Genomic DNA, 13617 nt, shown 5'->3' on the forward strand with positions numbered 1-13617 from the left:
TCCCAAAGCCACCAAACTCTTTCTCAATTGTCATCTAGACAGAGGTTGAGCAGATTATAAAAAGCATGCAGACTTCTACATGCACATTGGATCCTATCCCTACCTCACTACTCAAATCAAACATCACAGCATTCCATTAATCAAATCAATTATCAACCAGTCATTTACTTCCAGTAAGGTCCCCTCAGCTCTCAAAACTGCAGTCATCCGCCCCCATCTAAAAAAGCCCATTCTTGACCTTGACATTTTAGTCCACTACAGACCCATCTCAAATCTTCCATTTCTGTCCCAAGTCCTGGAAAAAGTGTTGTTTTCCCAAATCCACAGTCATCTACACACTCACAACCTGTATGACAAATTCCAATCCGGTTTCCGACCAGCACACAGTACGGAGACGGCCTTGGTCCGCGTCATAAATGACCTACTTATGTCTGCTGACCGAGGCTCACCATCTATTCTCCTCCTACTGGACCGGTCATCTGCCAAAACCCCTCCACTGGTTGCCAATTCAATACAGAATACATTATAAAATCTGCCTGCTCACCCACAAATGCATTCATCAAACTGCCCCTGCCTACCTCAATGAATTAATCACCCTCCAAAATGCCACACGACACCTTCGCTCCTCTTGCTCCACCTACTGCCTTCACCAGCCTAGGTCCAGACTCTCTACCTGAGGGCTCCACACACTGTGGAAGTTTTTGTTTTGTTTTTTGTTTTAAAAAGACCTTTCTTTTTTAAAAGGCCTATTAATTATTATTATTATTATTATTATCACTAATTACAACCAATTATTATATGGAGTGAGTGAGCAAGCGAGCAGCCCGGCAAGCAAGAACTAGCTGTAGCGGCTAACAGTGGCTAGCGGAAGAAGCTAGCAAAAAGAAGCACGAGCAAAGCAGAGGGAGACAAGCGCTGTGAGCCCGACTCATGGGACTCAGCGACGACAACCTGCAGACCCCAACTGTGGAAAGTAAGTGGCAGTTGATCATTGGGTCCGACACCACCAGAGGTTAACTACATTCGCTAAGTTCTTCTCCTTTCAGTATCCGTAGCAGAAAGATGGCGGCAAGACATGTCAGCCTCCTGTATGGTGCAACGCGACCTATGTAATACAATTAGCGATCACTAGGCCTAATTGAAATTGAATAAATGATTAGTTCACTACTAAATCCTACACATTGTCCCTCTGTGCAATAGGCTAATCAGATGAACCCCTTGTATGGAGTCACTGCCAAGTCTTAAAGTGGAAGTCAGCCTTAAACATTTCTTGACAATAATAAATGTGACCTCACTAATCTAAACATGACATTCTGATTAATATTACATTTGTGGAAAGAGAGTTATGAAGCAAAATCCAGTCGCTTTTATCCATCTCAGGGGGTGGCCATTTTGCCACTTGATGTCGAATTAAAATTACATTAATGTTGCTCAGGTCTCACGTACAGTGGCGTGCACAGAGATTTGGGGGGGTCACCTTTGTGCACAAGGAATATACCTTACTGACAATTCCGAGATGACATCACAAGTCAAGATGGCTGTCAATTTGGTGACTGCTCATTGAAAAGTGTTGGACTTTGGATTGTTATAATTTGATTTGTGAGGATTGTTTTGATTTCAAAATGTGATGAGAGTTGTTTGTATGATGTCACAGGAAAAAGCATTACAATCTGCCGTTTGTTTTCACCGTATAAAGGAAGCATTTGCATTGTGTTGCATTGGGGACATGTCAGAAATGCCCAGATGTTCAAAAATGTCATTAGAAGTTTTTAAATAAACATTACACTCACATAATAATTAATAATACCCCACAGCTAGTTTTAATAACAGCGTATTAGGGCAACATGACTGCATGACTTGTAGCATAAAAGTAATTTACAGTTATGGTTTGTTCTAAATAATAGCTAATAGTTTGGCTAATAATAGCTTAATGCCTGCTGATCTAGTAAAAACTACTTTAAAAAAAAAAAAAGATGTTTCAATACAATTAACCTAAAGGAGCAAATCAATATTAAAATGGGATCTTTAAAATGTGTTAAACTCTAGTTAACATGACTCTCTGGCCTTCACTCTGAGTCTGACTTTTCATCTTCATGCGTCTTTGTTTTCATCCAAGAGAGCAGAGAGATGCTTCCCTTGACTGCTTGCTGTAGCTCATTTTCTTTTCCCCTTTTCAGCCTCTCCTTTCTAGGCATTATGCTATAGTTACTATATAAATAGACCAATTGTAACCAAACAGACCAATGGCATGAGAATGAATAAGACTGACTGTTGTCATTAAAAGAAGGCAAAAGGGTATTTTTCACAGGCAATTGACAATTCCAAACAACCGGGCATTTCGGATATTTCCACAATGCAACTCAATGCAAATGCTTCGATCACCAATGACGTATTGGATTGTTTTTGCCTGTGACTACTAGCATATTACAAAACAGACACAAACAACAGTTCATCACATTTTGAAGTCAAAATCAAATGACAATGATCCAAAGTCCAATGCTTTTCAATGCACGGATCATAGAGAGCTTCCTTTCACCACCATTAGTCTTTCTATGTGGTGGTTATCACGTTATCTATTATTGAATTAGCATATAGCATTTTAAACTAGGAGGCTAATTTCAGAGTTCGGAGGAGCTGGAGGAGCTGGCTGAAGTGGCTGGGGAGAGGGAAGTCTGGGCTTCCCTGCTAAAGCTGCTGCCCCCGCGACCCGACCCCGGATAAGCGGAAGAAGACGGACGGACGGAGACGGACGGCTAATTTATGCTCAGTTGTTTGTGCTGTAAGAGACATGCTACTTCACAACAAAATGATTATAGGTAGGGAATAGCATAGACTAGAATAGAATAGAGCAAATAAACAATACAATTTCACAGTTACCTGGCTGGGGTGGAGCAGCAGGGAAAGGAGATGTGTGTGTGTCTGTCCCACACTGCGACCGTGGGTAATTAGCGTTCACGTGACAAAGGAAGCGAGCGAGACAGAGAGCTAGGTTGTGACGCATATTGTTTTTTTAAATCATGCAGCTTTTCTAAACAATTGTGTGAACATTGAAAACACTCAGTAAAGTGTTTATTTACAACAACAAAAAACTAACTTTCCAAAAGGGCACTTTTTTGAGAGAGGACAGAGGGGCAAGGGTGTGAGCACCGCTAGGGTGCACGCCTCAGCTTCAGAAAACAGGTGAGCTGTGATTGGTCGTTGCCTCTGAGCAACATTAATGTCATCTGAAGTTGGCAGCAAGTGGCAAAATGGCTGCTCCCTGAGATGGATAAAAGCGGCCGTATTTTGCTGCTTAACTCATCTTCCACTAATGCAATACTAAGCAGAATATCATATCTAGACCAGTAGGTCGGCAGAGAACAGATTATCCCCCCATGTTGGGGTTGACTTCCCCTTTAAGTGAGGTATGAAATCAGCATACTTGTATTACTAACAGTAAGAGAGGAAATAAACCAAACATTTTATTTAGATATATCATTCAATTATATTTCAATGGCATTTCTTGTTACGCGTATGTGTCGAATCCAACAAGTTTCATTCCAGATTCCAGGGTGTTAGGTCCTCGTTTTTTTTTTTTACTTTTTTAAGAGCTGTGAGGGGGGAAAAAAAAGACTAATTTTCAAGTAATCCAAAAAGTGCCATGTGCTCTACCAATTACAGTGCATCACTCTTTTGTACAAAACCCCGCTAGATTCCCACGAGACGTGTGAAACAGTGTGATCAGGCGTTAGCTTGGGCGCCTGGCTCAGATGTTTGTTGTCAGCCAGTGCGCATTCCGCGGTTCATTGAAACTGCGGAACAATTAAGGTTTAATTTAGGAGCGGCGGAATGATGGCACTCAGTCTCCAAATAACATCAAATAGCTGCGCCGGGACCGAGGGAGAACTAATTACCAGATAGAAGAGAAACACACTGGTTGTGATCTTCACTACACTGGCGCAATTGTGAGCTGAGCTAAGTGCTGAGCGGCGCGTTTGTCGCGTTGCAAATGACATGTTGAAAGAGTTTACAGACTCTTTAGTTAGACCATGAACTTGATTCACTTTGCGCCATCAAAATGAAGCGCTCCTTGCACTCTTTTACTTTTGCTGATTAAAGATGCCACCCTAAGAATTGTTTTAGGTTGGCTTCACGGAATTAGCCTGGCATTAGCCAGATTGATTTGTGCTTCACGCGAGAAAGTTCTCCACAATATCAGTCTGGGACTGCTCCGTGTTGATTTGCTCGGGAAAGGCGGGGCATGCTGTACAACACTTCGAGCTGATTGGACGAAGCAGAATCGTGTGCACGTCTACCTAACTATTGTTTCGACCAATCACGGCAAAGGATGAAAATGTCGTCACCGACATGCGACTGTTGTGACTAGCTGATAACATGGCGTTGAGTTTATGTTGTCGGTTTTGCAATGTTGATTTGCGGATACAAGCGACTAATTCAGCGAGAACAGAATTAATTGCAGCGTCCACGCATTCGTCCACCGGTGTCGCCATGTTTGGTTTGTTTCTTCCCACAGCTTTGGCGCTTCTTGTTTTCGTCAAATACAATGTCGCTCTGTGATTGGTCCGAACCACCAGTGATTCATATCGATGGAAATCAATGGGAGCGCTACAAGATGGATTCTCGGGAGTTTGTGAATTCACAAATACCACAAGAATACATCTTGCGAGAGCAAGGTTATCGTGAAATGCCATGTTGCCAGAGCAAAACTCTGCTAATTCGGTGATCCTCCCATAAAGGGGACGTATTCAGTAAAAATCCATTATTTAATATAACAATAAACAAATACCGGTAGTTGTGTCTTGTGTTGAGAATAAAAAACAATTTGTTCCATTTTGTTATAAGTCTGTAACATAAAGCACTGCGTGGATGTGGATACCTTTCCAGATGCACTCTATGTACCCTGTGACTGACTGGCGACCAATCAAGGGTTTAGTCTGCCTTACGCATTAAGTCAGCTGGGATCGGCTCCAGCTCGCCTCAACCTTGAACAAGATACTTTAAGTGGCAAAGAAAATGGATAGACGTCTTCATCAAGAAAGCTGTTTTGTGGCACTTAAGTTTGTGTGTCTTTTGTTGTCATGGTTACAGTATTAACCCTGAGCTTTTTCATAAATGTTGTTTTGAAAAGCCAAAGGTAAAATCACATGTATTATTCATGAGCATGGCAATATTGTAGGCGGGAAAAATGCTGTAAAATGGAAAAACTGCACTTGAGACTCATTATAGTCATGTAGCTGGGTACATAAATGCACGACGGAGAAATAGTGGAGACGTCTGGCTAAGAATCCTGGCGGAATGGCGGGAACATCTGGTTCCAATGACAGCGTTTTTGGGGATGTTTCAAGTCATTGTGCAAACATTGTGTGTGTGTGACTGAAGCGTAAGGGACTCTCGCTTTCTTTTGCCCTCGATGACTGATTAATAATACAGATGAGAAAAACGGCATGCAAGAATGAAAGCAATGGGAGTGGCTGGAAGATGGGGGGGTATCAGTATGTTGGAAAATAAAACAAAACATTCTGGGAAGCAGAGAACACAAGGTTATTGGCACGCGTGGAGAAATGTTGGCTCCGTAATGGGGTGACGGAGAGTTCAGGATCGTGCAGAAAACGGTAAATAGGCGCAGAAATGGATTGTGCGAAAACGCACGTAAATGATGGACTGAAAAGAGGACTGAATTAGAGAGTGAGAGGAGAAGAGATTGAAAAAAAAGTTGAGAGAAAAGATATGAGATGGGAATTGAACAGTCCCTTGTGGCAATTTGCTTGATCCATCCCCCTCCTTTATTACAGACGTACTGTATAAGCCTGTACTAACCACTTCCTGCTAACATCTATGAACAAAACAGCATCATTACGGAGCTTGAAAGGTTGCTGTTATTGTTTCTTCTTAACATAAGGTACACCTGCACAATCTAATTAGATCAAAAATTTCAGGGAGTGATAAAATATTAATAACATCTCATTAATAATCTTCATTTCTGATTGACACTGTCAGAATGGAAGGTTTATTATTAAACGTAGCTTCATCATACTGGAAGCAATTCCCATCAGGTGTAAGATTTGTGGCCATCAATGAGTTAGTAAATCCTTTGCCTTGGCCACCTGAGGGCTGTCTAGGGTAGACATGCGGATATACTGTACATGGAGACAGTCGGAGTTTCTCAGTACAGTAGTGTTAATTTCGTCAACGAAAACTAAACAAAAATAACTTCGTCAACACACATTTTTCATTGAACTAAAACTAGACTAGACTAAAACCCTCATTAATAAACAATAACTGGTAATAAAATAAGTATGCATTTGTCGACTAATGAAGACAAGATGAAAATGTACTTCACTTAATAAAAACTGGACTAAAATCTATGGATTTTAGTTCATGAACAAAAACGAGATGAAAATGATATGATTTTGTAAAATCTTGTCTCTTGTCTCTGCTAACCCCCTTTCAAAATTGCAACTAGGCAACATGCACAAACCCATGGGACAGACAGGAGGTGGATTCACGGTGAATAGTTAAAACATTGTAAATTACAGCTATAACCTAACATTAATCCAACGGCTATAACGTTCCAACATTAATGCACAGCGGTCCGACCCCTACCTAATGCTGGTTAATGTACTAGCTCATAGCATGGAGCCATAGTAGCCACTTACTGTAATGTGTCAAGTTGTTTTTCATCAAAAAGACGAGAGAAAAATTCATGTGAAATAGTTTTAGATCCGAAATGTTTAACATTATCTGCTTACAATTTTTATTTTATTTTTAGGCCTACAGGGCTAAAATGATTGTCCTGACTACTAAACTAGACTAAAAGGTTGACCGTTTTTGTTGACTAAAATTAGACGAACAAAATTGTTTTCTTAGACTAAAATAAAGACTAAAATGCTAGATTTATAGTAGACTAAAAATTGACTAAATAGAAACGGGATGAGGTTGACTAACTATGATAAAAACTAACAAGTGTGATTAAAATTGGACTAAAACTGGGACTAAATTTAAAAATGGCAGATAAAATGAACACTACAGTACAGCAGATATTAGTTGTTCTTTGCCGAGGATAAAAAATATATGCCTGTGAGTATTGTTTCAATGTTGGTCTCAATGTGTTGCTGCATTGTTTCTGTTCCATAGAATATTATTACTTATACAGTAAAAGCGCAGCGTAGATGTTTTTTGTTTAGTTTGACAGCAAACGTAAAAGTGAGTGTGGCAATAAACAGCTTGAAGCCTTTTTTTTTTTTTTTTTAATCTTTGTTTAAGTTTGTTGAGAGGTCAGTTGAGTCACTGCCATACAGTGCTCGTATCTCAAGGTTGCGCTAAAGGTACCACTATACTTGACAAAAAAAAAATTAATCATTCAAATATGGCACGGTTTTAACGACACACTTGTTTGTGGTGTGGGAAATTTAAAAAGTCATTTAATTTGGCTTTACAGGGACTTCCATGTATGTTTTATGATGCTTGGAGGAAATTGACTTTACATGAGTTCCTATGGGAAAATGTGCTTTGAAATGACAACATAAAGCAACCCCACCAAACAGATTATGTAGGACTTTGGAAGTTCCGCTGCATTCAAAGTGACAACCCCATCCCCTAACTTTTCTTCTGCAAAGTTAATTGGTACCAAGAAGAGCGAGGTAAAAAGACATCAGTGTCTCTGTTGAAATTCTGCAAGTGAAACAAGTAGAACAGTACATAATTCAAACCAAGCATTTAGTCGTGCAAATCAAAGAATAATGTTCCGTCCCATCGGTGCATATCAAATGTGTTTTATTTACTTGTCATTTGCTTTGCAGTGTCTTTCAGGGAGTGTCTCAGCTCTGCTTTCTCTTCCATATCGATGCTAATGGACAACAACAAGCCCTCTCCCCCCACACCCTAATCAAAAATCAATTAAAAACACCTCGCCACCAAGTCTCCAGAGGAAAGCTTTAGGTTGAGGGTGGAAGAGAAACGCTTCCCGTATTCCCTCAAACGCTCTCTGCCTTTCCCTCACTCTCTCCCCATACTCCCTCTGTCCTTAAGCTCCGCCCTCCTGTCTACTGGAAGTTGGCAACATGATTTACGAGAATGGAGAACTTAATTTATATTTTTTTTTCTTCCTCTTGCATCCTCTCATTTATTTATTAGATTTTTTTTTCTCTCCCGGCCGCCTCTTCCTGTCTCTGGTGCGGATGAGAGTGGGAGAGAGAGGATGGGATTAGATGGAGAGTGGTCTCAGGGCAGACCAGTAGACTGGCAGGCCTGCAGACATGGAACAGATCTGTCCCACACTTAATGGCATTAGTGCCGTCCCTGAGAGGGGGAGGGGGAGCCAGCAGGGAGACAGGCTAACATATTAAAACGGCTTCTATAGCAGACGCATGTCTACTCCACTCAAACTCCAGGCCGCTTCCCTTTTTGGGAGTGCGGCCTGCACTAGTTCTTTGCAAACTTTTTCGGTGCACACAATGTCATATCAATTTTGCAAATGTTGTGCAATGTTTTGTATTGATATGGTCATGTTGCATACTCACGCTAGTTTGCTGCCTAAAAATGCTGTTGTTGAAAACAAATAAATGGTAAATGGAGTGAATTTATACAACACTTTTATCAACACAGTTAATGTCGTGAGCTTGCATGAACTTGTTTGGTTCCCTGGGCTGGGAAAGTTAGCATTTAATTAGTTTGCTGCATAAACAGTGATATAGAAAACCAAAATACAAATGTTATGATAAAATATTGTACGACCATATTTATCTGGAATACAGACGTGAAGGAAGTGAACAAAATGAGGTTCCATATGCGGAGAAACTTATCCTGTCATTCTATAATGCTCGTACAATGTGCCCATGCTGACATGATTAAAGTTGGCAACCAATTAATTTACAGGCAATACTGGTTGATAATGAATGGAATGTGGTTTCCCCAGACATACAAAATTAGCCTATCCATAATGGCCGTACAAACCAAAAAACAAAGTTCATAGTTAATATTGAAATATCACATGCAGTATATCTAAAACAAAGTCATAGTAACAGTGGATGGATTGAGGTTCCCCAGCCAGACAAAGTTAGCAAGTCAATCTACCGCTTTGCGTCAAGCTGATGATTTTTTCCTCAACTGATTAGAACCAGGTTCTATATAGTCAACGGCCTTTGATTGAACGTTTTGTTTCCCGAGCTGGCAAGGTTGGCGAAAACAGAACAATACAACAAATAACACTATATTTTTCAAAAATACAGACAACTTGTGAATGGAGTGTGTTGGGGAGGCTAGGTTTGGACTGTATAGGTTTGATTCAAATAGAGTATCTCTTTTCGCCCTCGGGGTGTCGGTCAGAACACAAAGGAACAGTGGAGCGAAGATGTGGATTGGCAGCTTTAATCCAGGAACATCAGCAAGAGGCGGTTACAGTAGTTGCACTTAAGTGTACAGGCATACAGGCACTGTGGCTAACTATGGATGCTTGTAACCCTGAAGTCCTGTGTATGCATGGTCTGATCATCAATGTGTGTGTGAATGTGTGTATGGTTCAATGTGTGTATGTGTGGTTCCGCAATAAACAGAAAAACAACACAGCGTATGAGTGTAAATACTTGACTCCTAATAAACACAAATATAGTATTGCATTACTTAACAGCACACATTGATTGGCTAAATAACTGGGTTGCAACATTACTAATTTTACATGAACAAGCACTATGTTAGCTGTGCACATGAATGGCTATAAACACACACAAAGTTGTACAACATACTAAACATGAGCTAATTACTCAAAAGTATGACACACGTGACGAATCACTAAACATTATTGCAGCCGTGGACGTCGCGTAATGGCCCAAACTGAGGCAGACATTACGTGCAAAGTGGAATAAAACATGCAAATAAGCACACAAAACTTTAGTGAACACACAAAAGAGGAACACATGTATGTAGTTAAATGGTGTTTAAGACACTTAATTAGTTACATAGCGAACTTCAAAGAGGCACTCAACAAGTTGTCAATCAAATCGGCGTCGGAGCTTAATTAGGCACACGAGACACACGGTAGTGCGACAAATAAACACGGCACACATAAACTAAAACACTAATTAGTGTACTCACTTTTGGTCAAAGACGCACACGATCACCACAGCTCGCAACACATTCTGTCATGGCGGCGTCCAACTGCACAATAACCGCTGCGCAACAAGTAATGGACCCAGAATGCCATGCGCGAATCACAGAAGTAAATATAACGACGTCACTATTCTTAACGTGGAATATGGAAATACACAAATATAATAATGATGACTATTAATATTTGGAACCTTTTTAACAGAGCGTTTCTTCCCAGATGAACAAAGTTAACATGATAAAATGCTTAAGACTAGAAACAAGACAAAGCCTTAAGCAGCTGACTTCCTTTGCATGAATTTATTTGGTTCCCCAGGCTGGCTAAGTTAGCGTCAATACATCTGCATCCTCTTAACTGCTGTGTCTACAATGCAAGGCTTTTCATTGTTATGGCATACTTGTCAACAAGAATGACATGCTGATATGTGTGTATCAATGCAAAGGCATTTAGCTCTGTGCCTCAGGCTCTGCTGCTTCTCTACCCTTATTCGTTTAAGCACCAGTTTGAGTGTTTTTTCCACCGATTTAGAAACAATCATATCATAATTGTTCATTCATCTTCCGTGCTCTTTGAATCCCCAGCCCGTCATAGAACAAAAGGCCTTTTATCCCGCACATTTCAGGTAGAATCGTTCCCATCTTTTGTCAGGTGCAAATGGACTGTAGCCCAAAGTCGGCCAAACACAGCCCTCGGTGGAAAGTGACATCCCTGTCAAGTCTGTCTATGCGGATAAAGCTACAATCACTCCACCTTCACTCTCTTCTGAGCTCATTTACACTTAGCCTCTCCACAAGGAGGACTTTCACACATCTCAGCCATCTGTGTGTGACTTTGGTGCGGTCAGCGGCAGAGTGCTGACTGTCAGCACACTTTCCAAAACTACATCCAAGCCCTCATGGCCGCCTCTGGGACTCAAATTACTGTCTTCAACCTGCTTGGACAGCACGCTGACACGCTCCCTCTGTTGCACGAGCTTTGGGGAAACACGCAGGAGTTGGATGTGAAACTGAGGGATAAAGAGTAGCGAGACGGCGGCGGAAAAGGTGGAAGAGTGGCGTCAGCAACAAAAGCCTGTGGTGTCAGAGAAGACAGCGAGGGGGGGAAGAGGGGTTGATATCTCCCACATATCAAGTGTAAGGCAGTCTGTGAAGTAGCCAGAGGAGAGGAAGTGGCCTGGGAATGTGAGAGGATGCTGATAGACAGGTGGAGTCGGCACGCTGCGACTGGTGATGGATTGAGCGGAGGTTTGGTAAATATACATGGACCCCGCCCTCCGGCTCTTTCAGCTGTCTCAGCACAGCCCCGGTGCAGATGGATGGGTGGATTTCATTCTGCCTTTAAGAAAAGGTTAAGTTACAATATTGTCACTGTCATATTGGAAATATTAGTATGACTCCCCACACGCACGAACCCTGTCTTGCCAGTTTGATTTATCCGTTTTGTTCCGTGTGGGCTTAGGGGGAGGAAATGGGGAAGGCGAGGTGGAGACTGGCCGACACAGCCTGGGGAGAGGTTTGTCTTTATCTCTGTGTCACAAAGGCCACCCCGGGTACTGCAGGTGTGTCTGAAAGCGGCTCCATCGATCCACGCGGTACACAGTCCAGCTCTGCCCACATCCTCAAGCCCCGAGGACAACGATACAGGAAAAGGCCACGTCTAAAAGGTCAAAGGAAGATGAAGGAGCGGAGAGGAAACTGGCATACTTGTTAAGTGACTCCACTGGCTAAGCTCATTTGCTAATTAAAGGAGCAGGAGCGTGGCGAGGTCATTAATGTCGGCATCGTATAAGGAAGTGTGCTGCTACCAACATTGTAGATTTATTTGCTATGATGACTTTTGCCATTACAGTATTCATACATATACTTGTTTTACACGTTTACCTGTTTTCATCAGCTGAGAAAATGAGAATATTGTTTTTTATTTTTCCTTCTGAATGCAGTACAGATAATATAGCATTTTTACTTTCTCATGAGTATTATACAGAGTTGTTTTACTTTCTCATGAGTATTATACAGAGTTGCCTACTTTTTTACTTGTATGTACCTCAAATTGGTAATACGAGTGGTATTTTTCTTGTGGATATTTGTTTTTTATCTATCCATCCATCCATCCATCATCTATCCGGGGTCGGGTCGCGGGGGCAGCAGCTTTAGCAGGGAAGCCCAGACTTTCCTCTCCCCAGCCACTTCAGCCAGCTCCTCCGACGGGATCCCAAGGCGTTCCCAGGCCAGCCGAGAGACATAGTCTCTCCAGGGTGTCCTGGGTCATCCCCGGGTCCTCCCGCCGGTGGTACATGCCCGGAACACCTCTCCAGGGAGGCGTCCAGGAGGCAACCGAACCAGATGCCTGAGCCACCTCAACTGATTCCTCTCAATGAGGTTGTATATATATATATATAATCCATTTAATATTATTATTTTGCCCTATTTTGAACAGGCAAATAAAATAATAATTATATCGGCTGTTGTGAAATACATTGTGATAAAATATTCTGTCAAATGGCCCAGCCCTTTTCCAATTTTATGGTGTCATGCTTAACAGTTAACAATTGAACCTGCATTTTTTGCACTTCATCTATTTTTGAACAAAGACTAAAAATCCTAAATTAGTTGTTTGTGTTTTATTACAGCCTTAAATTCTTGATTCCAGAGTGATTGTTCTGCTTTTCATCAGAAATAAACGAAAGCTCTTTCTTATCTGTCACTGGTTTAGTAGGAATTATATGCATAAAGTGCAAGTGGTATCAGTTAGGCTACTCGTTATCAGTCATAGATAAATCAACCACAGATGATAATTAAATTAGCATTGATCTATTGGGGGCATTCTTAAGGCAAGTTGTAGTTATCCTCGTTTCTGTTTAGTTAGACACTAAACTGGGAGTGGCATTTAACAGTTTGAAACCTATTTTTTGTGTTTACTATTAACTATGCCAAACTGCTGTTTAAAAGTGTTTTGAGTTGAGTACACTGACATCATACAGACGTAGCAAAAATAAATCCTTTGAACAAAGTCGGGTCACTCGTATCAGAAGAGCTCAAAAGAAAGTTTCTAACATTTCAATGTTGATCATCAAATCAAATCTACAAGGCAACATTGGAATTTTCCCTCACTTTATTTCTTACCCAGCAATCTCGCTGAAGGCCGACTGCCTGGAACGCTTGTAAATTCGCAATTTACTGACACACGCATGTTGCTAACATGTAACAGTGTCAATGCGTTTGCAGGTTGGTGGCCTGTTCAATCACTTGGGATGAGATCCAATACAAGAGCCGACAATTCTGCATCTACAAATAATACAGTTGTGATTGACACCGTCTCAGGGGTATTGGATTAGTAGTAGCGCACTAAATCATATTGAAAGTCCTTCCTAATAATTCATCTGCCTATTCACAAGGGACAAAATACTAGAGGAAACAGCTCTTGGTATGATGCAGTACAGTTCTGCATTACTGCAAACTGCGCACACAATAATAAACATAAGGTTAACCTGAAATGCAAGGTCACAGGCAACCACA

The 13617-nt window shown here is 41.2% G+C and overlaps 1 protein-coding gene across 1 annotated transcript in view; it reads right to left on the minus strand.

The window, feature by feature from the left end:
- adgrl1a (adhesion G protein-coupled receptor L1a) overlaps positions 1–10182 on the minus strand; it is a 229203-nt gene extending 219021 nt beyond the window's left edge. The window contains exon 1 of the mRNA XM_077555695.1: positions 10090–10182. The gene's annotated coding sequence lies outside the window, so the exon portion shown is untranslated. The remainder of the gene's footprint in view (positions 1–10089) is intronic.
- Between the last annotated feature and the right edge of the window lie 3435 nt (positions 10183–13617).

Source organism: Vanacampus margaritifer, chromosome 2 (assembly GCF_051991255.1).
Source record: "Vanacampus margaritifer isolate UIUO_Vmar chromosome 2, RoL_Vmar_1.0, whole genome shotgun sequence".
NCBI lineage: Eukaryota > Metazoa > Chordata > Actinopteri > Syngnathiformes > Syngnathidae > Vanacampus > Vanacampus margaritifer.